The sequence below is a fragment of the Chiloscyllium punctatum genome, chromosome 17, assembly GCF_047496795.1.
Source record: "Chiloscyllium punctatum isolate Juve2018m chromosome 17, sChiPun1.3, whole genome shotgun sequence".
Lineage (NCBI taxonomy): Eukaryota > Metazoa > Chordata > Chondrichthyes > Orectolobiformes > Hemiscylliidae > Chiloscyllium > Chiloscyllium punctatum.
The window spans coordinates 88,418,966-88,440,275 of record NC_092755.1 but is presented as its reverse complement, the minus strand read 5'-3'; positions in this window follow the sequence as shown (position 1 = coordinate 88,440,275).

The following is a 21,310-nucleotide window of genomic DNA, read 5'->3' as shown; positions in this document are numbered from 1 at the left end:
TCAAGCACTTTATGATAGTTCAAGGCCATCAGAGAAATTGCACATTCATTGTCCATCGATTTAAGGTCACAATGCAATACTTAGGAGGGATGTGCCATTCTCCCAGTTTTTAAGTTCTTTAAAATGTTATTGCAATATAAAATGTGGTGAGTCCTTTGATGATTATGGAAAATGCCAAAACAATATCCATTACCTGAGAGTCCTTGCTGGGTCTCAGTCATGTCTGAAGTTGTAATCTGGACATCACAGTAATGAGTGACAATGCTTGTCAATATGTTAAAACAGCATGTTTATTGAAGATAATGATAATAATCCAACTATGGAAACAATTATGAATGGTAATATCAATGATAATAAAATTTCTAAAAAGAATTCCCTCCCTGAGGGCATTTTGAGTCTACCTACAGCGGGTAGACTACAGCAGTTCAAGAAGGCAGCTTACCACCACCTTCTCAAGAGCAACTAGGGACGAGAAATAAATACTGGCACAGCCAGCAACGCCCACATCCCACAAGAGAATAAAAAGAAAAGAAGAAAGAAGAAATGACAACCTCTTTGATAGGCGAGAGAGCATTTTGTAGATATGTATGAAAAAGGAAAAAAAATTATAACTTAATTATGGTAAAAAAACAATAACTCCCATATTGGTCTGCTTACCATGAAGAGCAATAAAGTAACTTCAAAGTTATTTGTCCATGTCAAGACTCTAAAACAAGAAAAGAACCCTTGGCACTAACATCACTAAGTCTCTGACTGGCTTTACATGAAAACTGTGTCTCCAGTCAGTTACTCCAACATTATGCTTTATCTCCATCTTCTCCAGGCATTGTCTGTTCACCACTCAGTGGAAGCAGCAGCGTATTCTGGGCACAGTGTGACTTGAAACTGAAGTTCTGGCTCCATTCCAGCATTCTGAGGCTTCCATCTATGGCTTCTCAAAGAAAAATGTCTGATTAACCCCTGTGCCATGATCTCACTCGGATATGGTTGAATCTGAATACTTCCCTAAACTCAAGTCATTGACCCATTCTTAATGATTCAGAAAAACAGAACAAAGAGTAAAAGAGAAATACAGCACACGAACAGGGCCTTTGGCACTCCAAGCCTGTGCCGATCATTAGGCCTTAACTAAACTAAAAAACAAACCGTCAGCCCTTGTTCAGTCCATATCCCTCTATTCCCTTCCTGTTCATGCAACCATCTGGATGCCCCTTAAATGTTGCCAACGTGCCAGCTTCCGCCACCTCTTCTGGCAATGCGTTCCAAGTTCCTACCACTCTCTGTGCGAAAAACGTCCCCCGCACACCTCTCTTAAACTTTCCCCTCTGACCTTGAACCTGTGCCCCCTTGTAACTGAAACTTCAATACTGTGGGGGAGAAACCTCTGACTATCCATCCTATCTATGCCTCCCATCATTTTGTGTCCCCTATCAGCTGCTGTCTTTCCACTGACACCAATCCTATCTTTTTTCACATTTCCTCAGAGCCGATGCCCTCAAGAGCAGGCAATTCCTGGTGAATCTTTTCTGCACTGTCTCCAACGCTTCCACATCCTTCTGATAGTGTGGTGACCAAAACTGCACATAATGAAGGGTGCAGGAGGGCATACCAGGAGAGGCATGGGATGTACCTAAAGATGAGGTGTCACCCTGATGAAACTATACCACAGGGCTATCTGAGCAGCAGACAGCGTGAGAAGTATGTGATAGACAGGGCTGGTGATACCACAACCAACAGACCAGATCCAAAGGCTGTCATTCCACCTCATTTGATTGGAAACCTTGCAGATCAATCATACAATTCACTGGAGGAAGATGAGGCATCACAGTCATCCTCATCCCCAGTGATGGGGGAGCTCAGCACATCAGTGCAAAAGATAAGGCTGAAGCATTCTCAACAACCTTCAGTCAGAAGTGCTGAGTGAATGGTCCATCTCGGTCTCTTCCAGTTATCCCCAGATACCAGCCTGCAACCAGTTCAATTCACTCCATGTGATATCAAGAAACAGTCGGAGCCACTGGGTACCGCAAAGACCGTGGGTCCTGACAACATTCTGGCAACAAGTACTGAAGACTTGTGCTCCAAAATTTACCATGCCCTTAGCCAAGCTGATCCAGTACAGCTACAAAACTGGCATCTCTCAGACCATGAGAAAAATCATACAGGTATATCATGGACACAGAAAGCTGGACAACTCCAACCTAGCCGATTACTGCACTGTCAGTGCGCTCTTGGTCATCAGTAAAGTGATTGAAGGTGTTAGCAATAGGGCTATCAAACAGTATTAACTTAGCAATAACCTACTGACAATTTGGGTTCCAACAGGGCCTGACCTCTTCATAACCTTGGTTCAAATATGGACAAAAGAGTTAAATTCCAGAGGAGAGGTGAGAGCTGACATGAAAGCTGCATTTGACTGACTATATCATCAAGGAAACCGACCAAAACGGGAATCAATAGGAATCAGGGAGCAAACTCTCCGCTGGTTAGAATCATACCAGGAAGATGGTTGTGGTTGTTAGAGGTCAGTCATCACAGCTACATGATATCTCAGGGTAGTGCCCTTGGCCCAACCATCTTCAGCTGCTTCATCAATGGCCTTCCCTCTATCATAAGGTCAGAAATGGGAATGTTCACCAGTCATTGCACAGTTTTCAGCACCATTTGCAACACCTCAGATACTGAAGCAGTCCGTGTCCAAATGCAACAAGATCTGGACAATATCCAGGCTTGGACTGACAGGTGGCAGGTAACATTTGTGCCACTTAAATGCCAGGTGATGACCATTCCATCAAAAGGGAATCTTACCATCGCCCTTTGACATTTAATAGCATTACCATAATTGAATCCCTCATTATCAACATCGTTGGGATTACAATTGAGCAGGATTAGTCATATAAATACTTTGAGTATAAAAGCAGGATACATTGCCCTGTGGTTTGAAGGGCAGTGCTTGTCACTGGCCACTTGGGTGTTTTTCATATCTTCCTGGTGGTGGGAATTGAATAAAGATTTGTGCACTTTGTGTCCTTCACTGTGTTTTACACCTGCACACACACACCATGGGTGCTGGGGAAAAAAAAAATAAGCACTACCGCACTTAGGTGGTAGTGTGGGGGTTAAATTAAAAAAACAAAAAAAAAGAGGAAAAAAAAATTTGAGAAAAAAAAAGAAAAAAAGAAAAAAAAATAAACAGGGGAGTGGCCACTCGGGTGTTAAAAAAAAATTAAGCAGGACCCCCCTCTTCCGGGGTTACATTAGAGCCCGGGTGTCCTTGGAGAAGGAGCACGCGGTGTCCACCAACACCCTGGAGTCGTTCAGGGAGAGGTGGGCGCCGCAGGGAGTGGAGTGTATTATTTAAAAAAAGAAAAAAAAAAGCAGGATACAGACTAGGAATCTTGCAACAGAAACTCACATTTTGACTCTGCAAAGCCTGTCTACTGTTGACAAAGCACAAGTCAGGAGCATGATTGAACACAGCTCCAACAACACTCCAGAAGGTTGATGTCATTCAGGACAAGGCAGTCTACTTGACTGGCACCACACTCACAAACTCTTACTCCCTCCACTGCTGATGCTTGGGAGCAGCACTGTATACCATCTACAAGATGCACTGCAGAAATTCACCAAGGCTCCTTGGACTGCACCTTCCAAACAGTTAAAATCTAGAAGGACAAGAACAGCCGAATACATCACCACCTACAAATTCTCCACCAAACCATTCACCATACTGACTTGGAAATTTTTTAGCAATTTTTGAGAAGATTTGTAGCTCTGGTTGATGATAACGTTGGATATCTATCATTGTTCCTTCAGTGTTGCTGGGTCAAGATCCTGGTGTGTGTGTGTGTGTGTGTGTGTGTGTGTGTGTGTGTGTGTGTGTCCTCTGAATGAATAATAATGAAAGATATCTCTCAAATATAAACCATCCGTTGATTACACTCAATTTCATGAATCAACCCATGTAAAACCAGTTGTTGGTCCAGCATGTATATTGATAGAGTAGGTGCAATTTCTCTTCTTTGCACAACTTTGCCAGAAGCATCTTGGGAAAAATAGCCTTGTGAACAGGGCCAAAGATCTATGGTTCAAAGTATTGCTATTGTTTACATTATTGATTAATTTTTACTTAATAAAAGTGCAATCATTCTTAGGTCTAAATCAAAGTTCACAGAGTTCAAAAACCAAAACATAATTTGCTGGAGAATCTCAGCAGGACTGGCAGCATTGTGGAGAGAAAGCAGCATTAACATTTCAGGTTCGGAAGAAGGGTCACTGAACCCAAAATATTGTTACCGCCAGACCTGCTAGGGTTTTCCTGCAACTTCAGTTTTTTTTTAACAGATTTCCAGCATCCAGCCCTTGGTGTTTTACAGAGTACATACGCAGTTTGGGTTTACTTTGAGACAAAAGCCAAAGTAGAAATGAGATACAAAGACAAAGTTGCGACATTAGTGATTTCTAGCTATAGGTCAACAGTCTCCCTCCCTTAGACTGGAGCCTGTAGGCTGATTCAGACCAGTGATTACTGACCAGTCCCTGTAAGTCATCTTGATTTGCACATTGCATCAGAATAGGGCTCTGTGGGGTATAATTTCGCTCAGAAATAAAACTGGTTTTATCAATTGGATGACCACTGTGGAGATAAACCGAGATTTTGCAGTGAACATTGAGTGGTTGCTATAGCAACAGGCTGATTGTCATGCCAATCTCACTCCACTAGTTGAATATATACCTCACTTTATTTGAAATATTACAAGCAGATCTCCCATAAGTCATTTCCTTTGTCACACACTATCATTTCAATAAATAGACAAATACCAGTAGCCCTGAGGTGTTAGTCGGAGTCCATTGCTGCTTTATTTCCCTGTGTTTTCTGCAGGAATTCTGTAAATTATTGCGTATAGTGAGAACTTGTCACAATACCTTCAGCCGGAAGGAAGAGAACATCAGAGTGTCCCAGATCAGTAACGTTTGACTTCTGCTGTGAAGTTAAAGAATAAATTGAGTCTTTGCCTTGATGCTGCTTTCAGTTCTATACCAACCTCTGAAGTTCCTTAATGCATCATTCTGTCCCAAATCATCAATCCTTTTCTTTATAAGCTGAATTTGAGGTACATTGAGGCTGGTGAAGGGGGCTACCTGATCACAGCACAAAATGTGAGTTGTCAATCTTAGCTTTCAGTCATGGGATGTGGCCATCATTGGGTAAGACCAGTATTTGCTACTCACCTCTAATTGCCCTTGAGCTAAGGGGCTTGTTTGGCAATTGCAGAGGGCTTGTAAGAGTCCATCATATTGCTTTGGGTCTGGAATCATATCAGATTTCCCTCCCTGAAGGACATGAGTGAAATGGATGGGTTTTGACAAAAAAACAATAGGAGCTCCATGGTCACCAATGGTGAGGCTAGATGTATAGGTCCAGGAATAGGCTCTTCAGCCCCGTTAAGGTTTTCCACCATTTAACAAGATCATTGGCTGATCTGTGGCCTAACTCCATATAACTGGCTTTGACCCATTTCCTTCTATATTTGAGGTTTATGAATTGAAGTTAAACACCACCATTTAACCATTGTGGAATTTGAACACATGTTCCCAGGGCATTGACCAGGGCTTTTCCATTACTACTCCAATGAAATCCTCACTGTGCTCCCATCACCACTTTGTCGTTCCATTGAACTAAAAGGAAATGACAATTGAGTGAGGAGTATAATGATATTACCTTTTACAATTGCCCCAAGTTTCTGAATTGAATTTGCAGATAGACAGTGATGGGCTTTATTAAACCCCTTTTGTTCTCAGCCTGAGCATACACAAGAACTGAGTATTTGGTATTAAATGTTTTTCTTCTCTACTTATTGGTTTTTAAGTAAGAGAGTGGTATTTGCAAACTGCTGAAGAGATGGAGGCTGGTACAATTGCTGGTAGCAAATTTCAAACAGAGTTGAGGAGAAACTATTTCTCCCAAAGGGGTGTGACTCGGTGGAACTCCCTACTCCAAAGTGCAGTGGATGTTGGGACGGTGAGTAAATTTAAGGAGAAGTTAGACAGATTTTTAATTGGTAATGGGTTGAAGGGATACAAAAAGAAAGCAGAAAAAGGGGGTGAGGAACACATCAGCCATGATCGATTGGCGGAATGGACTTGATGGGCTGAATGGCCTAATTCTGCTCTTTTATCTTATGAAATTATGAACTATTTCGAAAACATGTAGATGGGTATATGAATAGGAAGGGCTTAGGGGTTTATGGGTCAAATGCTGGCAAATGGGACCAGATTAACTTATGATATCTGGTCGGCATGGACGGGTTGGACCGAAGGGCCTGTTTCCATGGTGTACAACTCTATGACTCTATGACTTCCAGTCTAAAGGCTTAATTCTCAAATCTAGAATGACACAGTGACAACTGTCACACAGTGACAATTTCCTCGCCTGCTTATTTTAGAACATGGGAATTGAAACTACCAGCTCCCAGAGATTTGTTTATTTTTCATCCTATTATTTTCCTACTTACTCTTTTTGTAAGTTCCAGTAAATCCAATGAGTTTTTGCCTTTGTCTTGGTTTTAGGTTCGCCTGTTAAATCGGCAATTTTGTCCCCTTTGTTTCTATCACGGAAGGTGACTTGTCCACAATGAGAGAATCATAGATTCAGACAGTACAAATGAGGCCCTCAGTCCATCGAATCTTTACTGCCAAAAATGCATGGCTATCTACACTAGTCCCATTTTCCCACACTAGGCCAGAGCCTTGGATGTCCTGACACTTAAGTGCTCATGTAAGTACTTGTTAAACATTGCAAGATTTCCCACCTCAACTATCCTTGTAAGCGGTGCGTTTCAGACCCCCACCATTCTCTGGGTGAAAGTGATTTTCTTCAAATCCCCTCTGAACCTCCAGCCTTTCATATTCAACTTGCATCCCCTTGTCATTGATCCTTCAACAAAGGGGAATAGCTGCTTTTTATTCATCCTGGCCATAACAAGTGTACCTCGATCAGTTTCCCTCCCCCTCAATGTTCTCTGCTTCAAGCCTATCCAGCTTCTCTTCATCACTGAAGTGCTCCATCCCAAGCAACACCTCGGTTAATCTCCTTCGCACCTCTTCCAGTGCAATCATACCCATCCTCTCATGTGGCAGCCAGAACCTCACACAGTATTCCAGCTGTGGTCGAGCCAATTTCTGTACAGCTTCAACATAATCACCTTCCTCCTATAATCTATGCTCCAACTGAGAAAGGTAAGATTTGCATAGGCCTTCTTAACTACCTTATTGACCTCTGGATTAGAGTTGTGCTGGAAAAGCACAGCAGGTCAGGCAGCATCCGAGGAGCAGGAAAATCAACGTTTTGGGCAAAAGCCCTTCATTAAGAATTTTACCTTATTGACCTGTGCTGCCACTTTCAAGGATCTGTGCCCAAGCATTCCCTCTGTTCTTCTGAGCTTCCGAGTGTCCTGCCATTCACTGAGTACTCTCTTGTCCTGTTGCTTCTTCTAAAGAGTATCACCTACATTTCTCACATCTGCCATTCATTTCTATTCTTCTTGCTCATGCTGCCTGCATCTGATTCGGTTTTCTTTCACTCTCTCACTTGCCCTGCCTGCCTTCCTCTCTTTCTAAATTCTCTGGTTCCCACCCGCACTGTTTGCCCCTCTCCCGCTCTTCACTCTGTCCCTTGTGCAGACTCTTTCTGTATCTCAATCTATCTCTTTCTTATTCACTCTGTCTCTGGACCTCCCTCTATCTTTTGCTATTTCTGATTCTCTCTCTGTGACTTTCCGTTAATCTTTATCTTACTACTTCTTATTTTCTATATCTCTCTTGCTGCTTATCTCCATTCTTTTGTATATCTATATCTCTCTATTTATGATTTTTATTTATCTGTCATTGCTGACCTTTTTTTTTTATTCTTATTCTCTATCTCATTCTGTTTATCGCTCCATCACTCACCTGTTCTCTTTCTACACCTCTATGCAGCATGGTGGTTTAGTGGTTAGCCCAACTGCCTCCCAGTGCCTGAGACCAGGGTTCAATTCCAGCCTCAGGCAACTGCGTCTGTATGGGTTTGCTCTGGTTTCCTCCCCTAGTCCAAAGATGTGCAGGTTAGTTCGATTGGCCATGCTAAATTACCCACAGTCCCCAGGGCTGGGCGCATTAGTCATGGGAAATAGAACATAGAACATAGAACAATACAGCACAGAACAGGCCCTTTGGCCCACGCTGTTGTGCCGAACATTTGTCCTAGCTTAAGCACCCATCCATGTACCTATCCAATTGCCGCTTAAAGGTCACCAATGATTCTGACTCTGCCACTCCCACAGGCAGCGCATTCCATGCCCCCACCACTCTCTGGGTAAAGAACCCACCCCTGACATCCACCCTTCACCTTAAATTTTTGTCCCCTTGTACCCGGGGAAAAAGTTTCTGACTGTCTACTCTATCTATTCCCCTGATCATCTTATAAACCTCTATCAAGTCACCCCTCATCCTTCGCCGTTCCAATGAGAAAAGGCCTAGCACCCTCAACCTATCCTCGTACGACCTATTCTCCATTCCAGGCAACAAGCTGGTAAATCTTCTCTGCACCCTCTCCAAAGCTTCCACATCTTTCCTAAAGTGAGGCGATCAGAACTGCACACAATACTCCAAATGTGGCCTAACCAAGGTCCTGTATAGCTGCAACATCACTTCACGACTCTTGAATTCAATCCCTCTGCTAATGAACGCTAATATACCATAGGCCTTCTTACAAGCTCTATCCATCTGAGTGATAACTTTCAAAGATCTATGAACATAGACCCCAAGATCCCTCTGCTCCTCCACCTTACTAAGAACCCTACCGTTAACCCTGTATTCCGCATTCTTATTTGTCCTTCCAAAATGGACAACCTCACACTTGACAGGGTTGAACTCCATCTGCCACTCCTCAGCCCAGCTCTGCATCATATCTAAGTCCCTTTGCAGCCGACAACAGCCCTCCTCACTGTCCACAACTCCACCAATCTTCGTATCATCTGCAAATTTACTGACGCACCCTTCGACTCCCTCTTCCAAGTCATTAATAAAAATTACAAACAGCAGGGGACCCAGAACTGATCCCTGCAGAACTCCACTTGTAACTGGGCTCCAGGCTGAATATTTACCATCTACCACCACTCTCTGACTTCGACCGGTTAGCCAGTTCTCTATCCAACTGGCCAAATTTCCCTCTATCCCATGCCTCCTGACTTTCCGCATAAGCCTACCATGGGGAACCTTATCAAATGCCTTACTAAAATCCATGTACACTACATCCACTGCTCTACCCTCATCCACATGCTTGGTCACCTCCTCAAAGAATTCAATAAGACTTGTAAGGTAAGACCTACCCTTCACAAATCCGTGCTGGCTGTCCCTAATCAAGCAGTGTCTTTCCAGATACTCATAAATCCTAACCCTCAGTACCCTTTCCATTACTTTGCCTACCACCGAAATGCAGGGATAGGATAGAGTGGCTTGCTCTTTGGAGGGTTGGTGTGGACTTGTTGGGTCAAATGACCTGCTGTCGCACTATATGGATTTTATTTCTCTCCTTTTTCTGATTTTCTATTCATCTCTCACTGTTTATCTCTATCTCTGTTGAGATAGAGCTTCTCTGTTTGGAAACAACATCAAGACCCATCCTCTGCAAATAAAAAAGGCCATTTTGAAGCCTTGTGGCTTTTATCAATTACCTGGGAGCGTAGAGAACCTATAATTCCCCATTGCTTTCTCCATGGCAACACCTCAGCCAGTCAGGGTCTAGCTAACAACCAATCAGCACCTCTTTCACCATGGTATAAATTATTGTGGTAATTTGATATTTGACATGCTTGCATTTGTCCTGCTGAGTGCAAGATGAAGAATTTTGGTGCATGTTTTTCATTTCTGCAATATACATTGTAAATATTCATTTAAACAGCTTGACAAGGCCTTAGTGCCCACTGAAACCTCACCTTCATCTCTCTTTAGTAAGTCCACATTCACAGTGCAATATTTAGTATGTATAATAGAAACAGTACATGAATGTCTAACTATGAATTATATCTGAAGAAAAGTCGCAATAAACAAGATTTAGCAGTAATTAATGCTCTTGCCCCTGAAGGATTTTATAATCTGGAACATAAATAAATCTAATGGCTAAAATTTCTCTTTACCATTTAAGCCACATCATAAACTCAAGGGACACGTTTATTTTATGGGAACAAGATAATTAGATAGAGTTTGAGGTTTGGTTAAAGGGTTGTTAGAAGAACATGACCACATGTTGCCAAGCACCAAACATCTACTGTCTAGTACCTAATAACCACTCTCTCATACCTAACAACCATTGTCCAGCACCCACCTCCCAGCACCCAATAGCAACTGCCTAACACTTAACATCCAGTTACTGGATTAGTGGTGCTGGAAGAGCACAGCAGTTCAGGCAGCATCCAACGAGCAGCGAAATCGACGTTTCGGGCAAAAGCCCTTCATCAGGAATAAAGGCAGTGAGCCTGAAGCATGGAGAGATAAGCTAGAGGAGCTTAACATCCAGTACCCGTTGTGCAGCACCAAATATCTACTGTCAACATCCTCTGCTTGACACTTAATGTCTATCACTCAATGTCCAACACCCATTGCACAGCACCCAACATCCACTGTTCAACATGCACTGTCCAACATTCAATGTCCAACACTCAATGTCCAGCACCTAATACTTCACTGTCATTTAGGCCATTCTATTATTTACTATTTTTTACAAAAAGAGCATTGTTCTTGCACAATACAATAAACCACAGATTACATTGTACTGCTTCCTCCTGTCTCTCTTTTTCGCCTCATATCCTTATTTTTCTTTCTTTCTCTTGATCCCACCCCGCCCCATTCATTCCCCACCCCCCCACCCCCCGCCTCTCTCTCTCTCTCTCTCTCATGTCAAGTCCTTCTTTCTATCCCTGAAACCAGCTAGACATCACTGTCTAAATCAAGAATTGGGGCTTAATAACAAATGTGAAACTGTACTTGAGAAAGCAGCTGTATAATTTGTTTTCAATCCCTTCAAGAATCTCAGGCATTCTCCAGGATGAGAAGATGTTGCTTTCCAATTATACTGAAGTGACTGGGTACAACCCAAGGAAGTGTGTGTGCTGCACATGCTCACATACATGTGTTTTTGCTTGAGTTGATAGCTCTAAGAAAAATATTACCTCCAAGCTCAGTTGAAAGAGACTGTTCCCCTCAGTTTAGAACATTAATCAAAGTACTTATAGAACAAATAATAATAATGTTGGAATTGATTTTAATCATATTACTGCAAAATTTGTAACTTTGGTACATTTTTAATGTGTTATAAAGTTCATTTTCACTTGCTGTGCAGGAACATTGGCTAATGTCTGACATTTCTTTTCTCCAAACATCTTTCGAGTGACTTGATAGCTGTTGCCCTGGCTCCCCTTTTACTTCTGGTTAGTTTGAGAGATATTAGAAAGAATGCAAAAGGAATAGAGTAAATAATCAAGAAAAGGGTAGAGTGTGATAGTAGACAGGAGTTGCTACAATTGTACAAGGCATTAATGAGATAGCATGTGGAATATTGTGTACAGTTCTGGTTCTCCGACTTGTGAAAGGATATAGTTGCATTGGAGACAATTCAGAAGTCATTCACTAGATTGATTCAGAGGTAAGGGGTTTGCTTTATGAAGAGTGATTGAGCAGTTTAGACCTATACTCTGTAGTGTTTAGAAAAATAAGAGGAGATCTAATTGAGGTATATAAGATGCTAAAGGGAATTGACAAAGTAGATGTAGAAAGGACGTTTCCCCTTGTGGGGCAATCTACAACGAGAGGTTATAGTTTCAGGAAAAGGGGTAGCAGATTTAAAACAGTGATGAGGAGAAATTGCTTCTCTCAAAGGAATTTGTGGAATTTAAGGACCCAGACTGCAGTGAATGCTGGAACACTGAACAAATTTAAGGAGCTAGACAGATTTTTGATGAGTAATGGGTTGAAGGGTTATTGGGGGGGGGGGGTGGGCAGGAAAGTGGAGTTGAGGCCAAGATGAGATCAGCCATGATTGTATTCATTGGTGAGTAGACGTGAGGGCTGAATTGAGCAGTTCTGAAGAAGGGTCACTGGACCAAAAACATTAATTCTGCTTTCTCTCTATGGATGCTGTCAGACCTGCTGAGTTTTTCCAGAAATTTCTGCTTTTGTTTCAGATTTCCATCACACATACTTTTTATTTTAATTGGCAATTAAATCCCAGCAGGAAATTTTTCATCTTTCAATTGTCTGAATCACAGCAGGTCCAACCTTACAGCGTCAACATCTTCACCATGGGCAGGTAATAAGGCTGTGCTAAATCCACCCCAGTGAGAAAAATAATCAAACACTGTACAGTTGGCACCAATGGGATCCACAGCAGGAGTTGCTCTAATATTAGACACATCTCCCGATGTGGTCTCCTCGGGGAGACAGGATGCCTACGTCTGGATCGTTTCAGAGAACATCTCTGGGATACCTGCACCAACCAACCCCACCGCCCCATGGCTGAACACTTCAACTCCCCCTCCCACTCCGTCAAGGACATGCAGGTCCTGGGCCTCCTCCATCACCAAACTCTTACCACCCGACGCCTGGAGGAAGAACGCCTCATTTTCCGCCTTGAGACCCTGCAACTACACAGGATCAATGCGAATTTCAACTGTTTCCTCACTTCCCCTCCCCAAACATTATCCCAGTCCCAAGCCTCCAACTCGGCACAGCCCTCCTGACCTGTCCATCACCTTTCCCATCTATACTCTTACCCTCCTCTCTGACCTATCACCTAGCCACCTTGCTGGACATCGGAGTGCATCTGGGAAAATTAACAAACAGTGAAATTCACAACTAACCTTGGAGGAATTGTTGGGCGAAGTTCATAGCACAGAATCAGATAAGTTAATTGTTGTTTTAAGTCTGTCCAAGAGAATGGCTGCAGTAGTGAGTATAGTGGATTTTTTTCTTGATTATATGTTTTTGGAGATAAGTCTCTTGATTAAACTTAAAATATAAGCCATAGCTATTAATTTAACCTGGGGCAGTGTTTGTAGAGGAATAAGACTGTGTTATTTTCTGGGTCTGTAGATTGTGAAGGAGCAAAATTGGCCTTTACAGTGATATGTACTTCTTGTCAGATGTGGGAGTTTAAAGAGAGTTTAAGGGTTACTGCAGATTATATCTGCCATAAATGCTGTTGGATGTGAATCTTATCAGATCGAGTGGATCAGTTGGAGAGACAGATTGAAGTGATGAGGAATTTGCAACAGTAACAGTTTGTGATGGATGGCAGTTATAGGAAGGGGGGAAAGTCTCAGATACAGTCACATAGATGGGTTAACTCCAGGAAGGGTGAGAGAGGTCGGCAGCTAGTGCAGGAGTCTTTTGTGGATATAACCATTTCAAACAGGTATGCTGTTTTGGAAAATGTAGGGGGTGATCGATTCTTAGGGGAACGTAGCACGAACAGCTAAGTTTCTGGTATTGACACTGGCTCTAATGCAACGAGGGGTATGTCGGCTTCTAAGAGAACAATTGTGTTAGGGGATTCTGTCGTCAGGTACAGACAGACGTTTCTGTGGCCAGCAGAGAAAAAGCAGAATGGTGTATTGTTTCCCTGGTGCCAGGATCAAGGATGTCTCAGAGAGGGTGCAGAATGTTCTCACGGGAGAGAGGGTCCAGCAGGAGGTCATTGTCCACATTGGAACCAATGACATTGGAAGGGAAAAAGTTGAGACTCTGAAGGGAGATTACAGAGAGTTAGGCAGAAATTGAAAAAGGAGGTCCTCAAGGGTAGCAATATCTGGATTACTTCCAGTGCTATGAGCTAGTGAGGGCAGGAATAGGAGAATAGAGCAGATGAATGCATGGTTGAGGAGCTGGTGTATGGGACAAGGATTCACATTTTTGGATCATTTGAATCTCTTATGGGGTAGAAGTGACCTGTACAAGAAGGACAGATTGCACCTAAATTGGAAGGGGACTAATATACTGGCAGGGAGATTTGCTAGAACTGCTTGGGAGGATTTAAACTAGTAAGGTGGAGGGGGAGTGGGACCCAGGGAGATAGTGAGGAAAAAGATTGATCTGAGACGGGTACAGCTGAGAACAGATGTGAGTCAAACAGTCAGGGCAGGCAGGGACAAGGTAGAACTAATAAATTAAACTGCATAAGAACATGGGACTGGGATATCATAACAATTACAGAAACATGGCTCAGGGATGGGTAAGATTGGCAGCTTAATGTTCCAGGATACAAATGCTACAGGAAGGATAGAAAGGGAGACAAGAGAGGAGGGGGAGTGGCGTTTTTGATAAGGGATAGCATTACAGCTGTGCTGAGGGAGGATATTCCCGGAAATACATCCAGGGAAGTTATTTGGGTGGAACTGAGAAATAAGAAAGGGATGATCACCTTATTGGGATTGTATTATAGATCCCCTAATAGTCAGAGGGAAATTGAGAAACAAACTTGTAAGGAGATCTCAGCTATCTGTAAGAATAATAGAGTAGTTATGGCAGGGGATTTTAACTTCCCAAACACAGACTGGGACTGCCATAGTGTTAAATGTTTAGATGGGGAGGAATTTCTTAAGTGTTTACAAGACAATGTTCTGATTCAGTATGTGGATGTATCTACTAGAGAAGGTGCAAAACTTGACCTACTCTTGAGAAATAAGGCAGGGCAGGTGACTGAGGTGTCAGTGGGGGAGCACTTTGGGGCCAGCGACCATAATTCTATTTGTTTTAAAATAGTGATGGAAAAGGATAGACCTGATCTAAAAGTTGAAGTCCTAAATTGGAGAAAGGCCAATTTTGACGGTATTAGGCAAGAACTTTTGAAAGCTGATTGGAGGCAGATGTTCGCAGGTAAGGGGAAGGCTGGAAAATGGGAAGCCTTCAGAGATGAGATTACGAGAATCCAGAAAAAGTATATTCCTCTTAGGGTGAAAGGGAAGGCTGGTGGGTATAGGGAATGCTGGATGACTAAAGAAATTAAGAGTTTGGTTAAGAAAAAGAAGGAAGCATATGTCAGGTATAGACAGGATAGATCGAGTGAATCCTTAGAAGAGTATAAAGAAAGTTGGAGTATACTTAAGAGGGAAATCAGGAGGGCAAAAAGGGGACATGAGATAGCTTTGGCAAATAGAATTAAGGAGAATCCAGAGGGTTTTTACAAATACATTAAGGACAAATGGGTAACTAGGGAGAGAATAGGGTCTCTCAAAGATCAGCAAGGCGGCCTTTGTGTGGAGCCACAGAAAATGGGCGAGATAATAAATAAATATTTTGCTTCAGTATTTACTGTGGAAAAGGATATGGAAGATATAGAGTGTAGGGAAATAGATGGTGACATCTTGCAAAATGTCCAGATCACAGAGGAGCACGTACTGGATGTCTTGAAGCGGTTAAAAGTGGATAACTCCCAAGGACCTGATCAGGTGCACCTGAGAACTCTGTGGGAAGCTAGAGAAGTGATTGCTGGGCCTCTTGCTGAGATATTTGTATCATTGATAGTCACAGGTGAGGTGCCGGAAGACTGGAGGTTGGCAAATGTGTTGCCACTGTTTAAGAAGGGCAGTAAAAACAAATGAGGGAACTATAGACCGATGAGCCTGACCTCAGTGGTGGGCAAGCTTTTGGAGGGAATCGGGTGGGACAGGATGTACATGTATTTGGAAAGGCAAGGACTGATTCGGGATAGTCAACATGGCTTTGATATAAATCATTTAGATTAGATTAGATTAGATTACTTAGATTAGATTAGATTAGATTAGATTAGATTAGATTAGATTAGATTAGATTAGATTTTAGATTTTGTGTGTGGGAAATCATGTCTCTCATGATTGAGTGTTTTGAAGAAGTAACAAAGAAGATTGATGAGGGCAGAGCAGTAGATGTGATCGATATGGACTTCAGTAAAGTGTTCGACAAGGTTCCCCATGGGAGACTGATTAGCAAGGTGAGATCTCATGGAATACAGGGAGAACTAGCCATTTGGATACAGAACTGGCTCAAAGGTAGAAGACAGGGTAGTGGTGGAGGGTTGTTTTTCAGACTGGAGGCCTGTGACCAGTGGAGTGCCACAAGGATCGGTGCTGGGTCCACTACTTTTTGTCATTTATATAAATGATTTGGATGCGAGCATAAGGGGTACAGTTCGTAAGTTTGCACATGACACCAAAATTGGAGGTGTTGTGAACAGCAAAGAGGGTTACCTCAGATTACAACAGGATCTGGACCAGATGGGCCAATGAGCTGAGAAGTGGCAGATGGAGTTAAATTCAGATAAATGTGAGGTGCTGCATTTTGGGAAAGCAAATCAGAGCAGGACTTATACACTTAATGGTAAGGTCCTAGGGAGTGTTGCTGAACAAAGAGACCTTGGAGTGCAGGTTCATAACTCCTTGAAAGTGGAGTCGCAGGTAGATAGGATAGTGAAGAAGGCGTTTGGTATGCTTTCCTTTATTGGTCAGAGTATTGAGTACAGGAGTTGGGAGGTCATGTTGTGGCTGTACAGGACATTGGTTAGGTCACTGTTGGAACATTGTGTGCAATTCTGGTCTCCTTCCTATCGGAAAGATGTTGTGAAACTTGAAAGGGTTTGCAAAAAATTTACAAGGATGTTGCCAGGGTTGGAGGGTCTGAGCTACAGGGAGAGGTTGAACAGGCTGGAGCTGTTTTCCCTGGAGCATCAGAGGCTTATAGAGGTTTACAAAATTATAAGGGGCATGGATAGGATAAATAGACAAAGTCTTTTCCGTGGTGTCGGGGCGTCCAGAACTAGAGGGCATAGGTTTAGGATGAGAGGGGAAAGATATAAAAGAGACCTAAGGGGCAACATTTTCATGCAGAGGGTAGTACATGTATGGAACGAGCTGCCAGAGGATGTGGTGGAGGCTGGTACAATTGCAACATTTAAGAGGCATTTGGAAGGGTTTGGAGGAATATGGGCCAGATGCTGGCAGGTGGGACTAGATTGGGTTGGGATATCTGGTCGGCATGGACGGGTTGGACTGAAGGGTCTGTTTCAATGCTGTACATCTCTATGACTCTATGACCTTCATCTACCTATTGCATTCTCAGGTACCTATCCCCCAAACCCACACCCCTCCCACTTATCTCTCTACTTCCCGACCGACAAGCCTCATTCCTGATAAAGAGCTTTTGCCTGAAATGTCGATCCTTCTGCTTCTCAGATGCTGCCTGACCTGCTGTGTTTTTCCAGCACCACACTCTTGACCGCAACATCTACATATGTGCTGAGGTTTGCTGCTGTGGATAGCAATGGTGGAGTTTCAGTTGTCTTTCCTTACAGTGCTGACCATATGTTGGAAGGATTGACAAGATAATACTCAATCTGTTTGGCTCCATAACAAACATACCTTTCTTGCCTAGTGTGGGACTTAAATTCTGAGATTCTAGTTCAGAGGTAGGGACATTACCATCGTTCCTGTGTCGGCAGTAACTCACCCCCTGACTCCCCAAAGCCTGTCCACAATCTACAAGTCTCAGGTCAGGAGTGAGATGGAATACTCATCATTGCCTAGATGGATGCAGCTCCAACAAAACTCAAGAAGCTCAATGCCATTCAGGACAAAAATTGAAATTTCTAACAAAGCTCAGTAAGTCTGGCAGTATATGTGGAGAGATTTCCTCAGAACTGGACCTGGGTCCCTGGACCCAAAACGTTGACTCTGATTTCTCTCCACAGATGCTGCCAGACCGGCTGAGCTTTTCCAGCAATTTCTATTTTTCTTTCTGATTTCCAGCATCCACAGTTCTTTTGGTTTTTACAATCCAGAACAAAGCAGCCACTTGATTTGCCCCACATTTACAAACAACCACTCCCCGCACCACTGACACTCAAAGCAGCAGTGTGTACCACCTACAAGTTCAATGTAGAAATTCACCAAGCCTCCTTCGACAGCATCTTCCATACCCATGATCACTTAGAGTCATAGAGATATACAGCATGGAAACAGATCCTTCAGTCCTACTTGTTCATGCCGACCAGATATCCTATATAACTCTAGTCCCATTTGCCAATATTTGGCTCATATCCCTCTAAAACCTTCCGAATCCAGATGCATTTAAATGTTGCAATTGTACCAGCCTCCACCACTTCCTCTGGCAGCTCCTTCCATACACACAACACCCTCTGTTTGAAAAAGTTGCCCCTTAGGTCTCTTTTATACGTTTCCCCTCTCACCAGAAACCTATGCTCCCTAGTTTTGGACTCCCAGCCCCATGGAAAAGACGTTGCCTATTTACCCTATCCATGCCCCTCATGACTTTATAAAACTACATAAGGTCACCCCTCAGCCTCCGATTCTCCAGGGAAAACAGCCCCAGCCTGTTCAGCCTCTCCCTTTAGCTCAAACTCTCCAATCCTGGCAACACCCTTTCAAGTTTCAAACATTCTTCCTTTCGGATGGAGACCAGAATTGCACACAATTTTCCAAAAGTGGCCGAACCAATGTCAGTGTACAGCTGCAAAATAACCACTTGTATCGGCGCACTTTGTTTTATCTCTCATTCTTTGTCTCCCACACTCCTTTCTTCAGTTTTCTCCTTTTCTTGATTCTCTCTCAAACCGATATACCTTTTCCTCACATGTCCCTTCCCTTCTACTTGTTGACTCACTCTGTCACCCTAATCCTATCGATTGATACCAGGTGGTGAAAGGTCATGGAAGGTAAATGGGTTTAATCACATTTACTTCTAGAAGCTGCTGTTGTATCTGAGGCCTTATCTGTTTTAGTTACGTAGTTTAAGCAGAATGGGACCTGTTACAGGCATCATTTTGGCTCCCATTCTTCTGTAAGCATCAAACATACACTGCTCACTGTTTATTACACTTCAGATGTTTTCTTGGGTCTTTCACAGCAACCTATAATCATTGGAGTTCTGTTACAACCTACTGCTCTCTAGACATGATCAACAGCTTTTATAAAAGAGCAAGCATGCCTCAATCAGATTTAGGAATCTTAGTGCGACAGGCAAATCCAAAACAAGTAGCATGGGTTTTTAAAATTAAATTCAAAGTAAAATAATGTGTAGAAAGTGAAAAGATAAAAAAACAAAGAAAGATAGCAGGTTTTGAGAAGATTTACATGTCATTTATGAAATACTGAGCAAGAACTGTAACAAACACTACATTGGACGAACAGGCAGAAAACTAGCCACCAGGATACATAAACATCAATTAGCGACAAAATGACATGACCCTCTCTCACTAGTAACCTCACATACTGATGAGGAAAGACACCACTTCGACTGGGACAACACATCCATCCTAGGACAAGCAAAACAGAGACACGCACAAGAATTCCTAGAAGCATGCATTCCAACCGGAATTCTATCAACGAACACATCAAGTTAGACCCCCACCTACCACCCCCTGAAAAAAGAGCCGGAAGTTGCGTCACCACAGGAAATGACATCACTGCAGGAAATGACATCACCAATCCAAAGAAACCCAAACCTATAAATAGAAAGCAGGAATTGTCAGCAGTGCTTCGGCCGGAGGCTCACTGAAGATGTTACTTAGCAGGGTGATGAAACGTCTGGAAATGAACCTTCCAGCTCAGCGAGCAAACCTACATCCACAAAGAGAAAGATGTAAGAGAAGAGGGAGAGACAAAAACAGAAAAAATGTATTTTTTTAAAAAATCTCCATTCATAAAGTGTGAAGAAATGAGATTTTATACAGTGAGTGTTCAGTGCCAGAGAGGCTGGGGAGACTTTTTGCCCCATTCATTTCCACTTGGATAGATCAATTCATCTCCTTCTTTTATGTTTACTGTGTATCTAGTGAGTAAGATTAATAATTTCATGCTCACCTCAACCTGGGATTGATTTGGCAGAGCTGTTGGAGGAGGAGCACAGTAACTCGTACAGCACAATTACTTTTCAAATTCAGAGGTCGGGGAGTGGGAACTTGTTGTCTGGTTCACTGCCTAATAACAGTGAGTGCTGATGGTCTCATCATCATTCCTGCCACAACATCCAGCCTTCATTTGGGAATTTGATTCAGAAATATTTCATTGGTTATGGATTTGTTTCTGCACCTGTAGAAAATCTGCTTCCAAACAGTGTTAGTTCAGTCATGGCAACATTCTGTCCTAAACTGGGATGGAAGAGACGTGTGACAGGATGGCATTTCTGAAGGGAGCAAGAGAAACAAAAAGGAACAGAGACAAGTTCTGACAGACTGGGATTTCAGGCTGGGTGAGGACAGTAGCCAGCAGCTATCTTCTCAGGGGGATTAATTTAAGCACTAATGGACAAGCCTTTGTGAATGAAATGTGAGCTTTATAATTGAAGAATAAGACCAAAGGCAGAACAGCCCAATTTATTTGTAACTTTATTTAGTGCACGTTTGTACCCCGGGGTAATAATTTGCCCTGGGGAGGGATTCAATGTAGCATACGTGCATAGCCATTGAAACAAATGAACAGAAAGAAAATTATAATGAGGCCATGCAAATAGCTCTATGAATAACAACTGAAATATGACAGCCCTGTGCCAGTAACAATATAAGGTGCAATATTGAACAAAATGCAGCAAAAAAAGATTGTCACATTCATGTTTATATTCCAGTGATGGCAAAGTCCCAGGTCTGATATGTTTGTGTTGGCTGTTGACCATTCTTGTTCTTGAGAGTGAAAGTTCTCCAGTCCTTCTGGTTAAGCTGCCAGACTGTGCAGTAAAAATTTAGCAGTGCTCACTGTCACTGGCATGAAAATCCAAAAGCAACCACACATGTGCAGTTAAATGCAAAGGTTTGGACATTGCTTTCTGAGACATGCCAATCATCCACATCGTACCAGCATCTCGGCATCTACCCCATCATTCACATGCACAGACTGATGTGATATTTCTGTACTGAAACTGATATATTCAGATGAAACTTTAAAGGAAAAATTAATTATTCCTTTCTACTTACTTCCAAATCATCCTCACTTAGGGAAGTGGTAGATTATGCAGGACGTTGGTTACGCCATTTTTGGAATACTACGTGCAGTTCTGGCCTCCCTGCAATAGGAAAAATGTTGTGATACATAAAAGGGTTCAGAAAACATTTACAAGGATGCTGCCAAGGTTAAAGGTTTTGAGCTATAAAGAGAGGCTATTCTTCCTGGAACATCAGAAGCTGAGGGGTGACCTTATAGAGGTTTATAAAATCGCGAGGGGCATGGATAAGGTGAATAGCCAAGGTCTTTTCCCCAAGGTGGAGGAATCAAAAACTAGAGGGCATAGGTTTAAG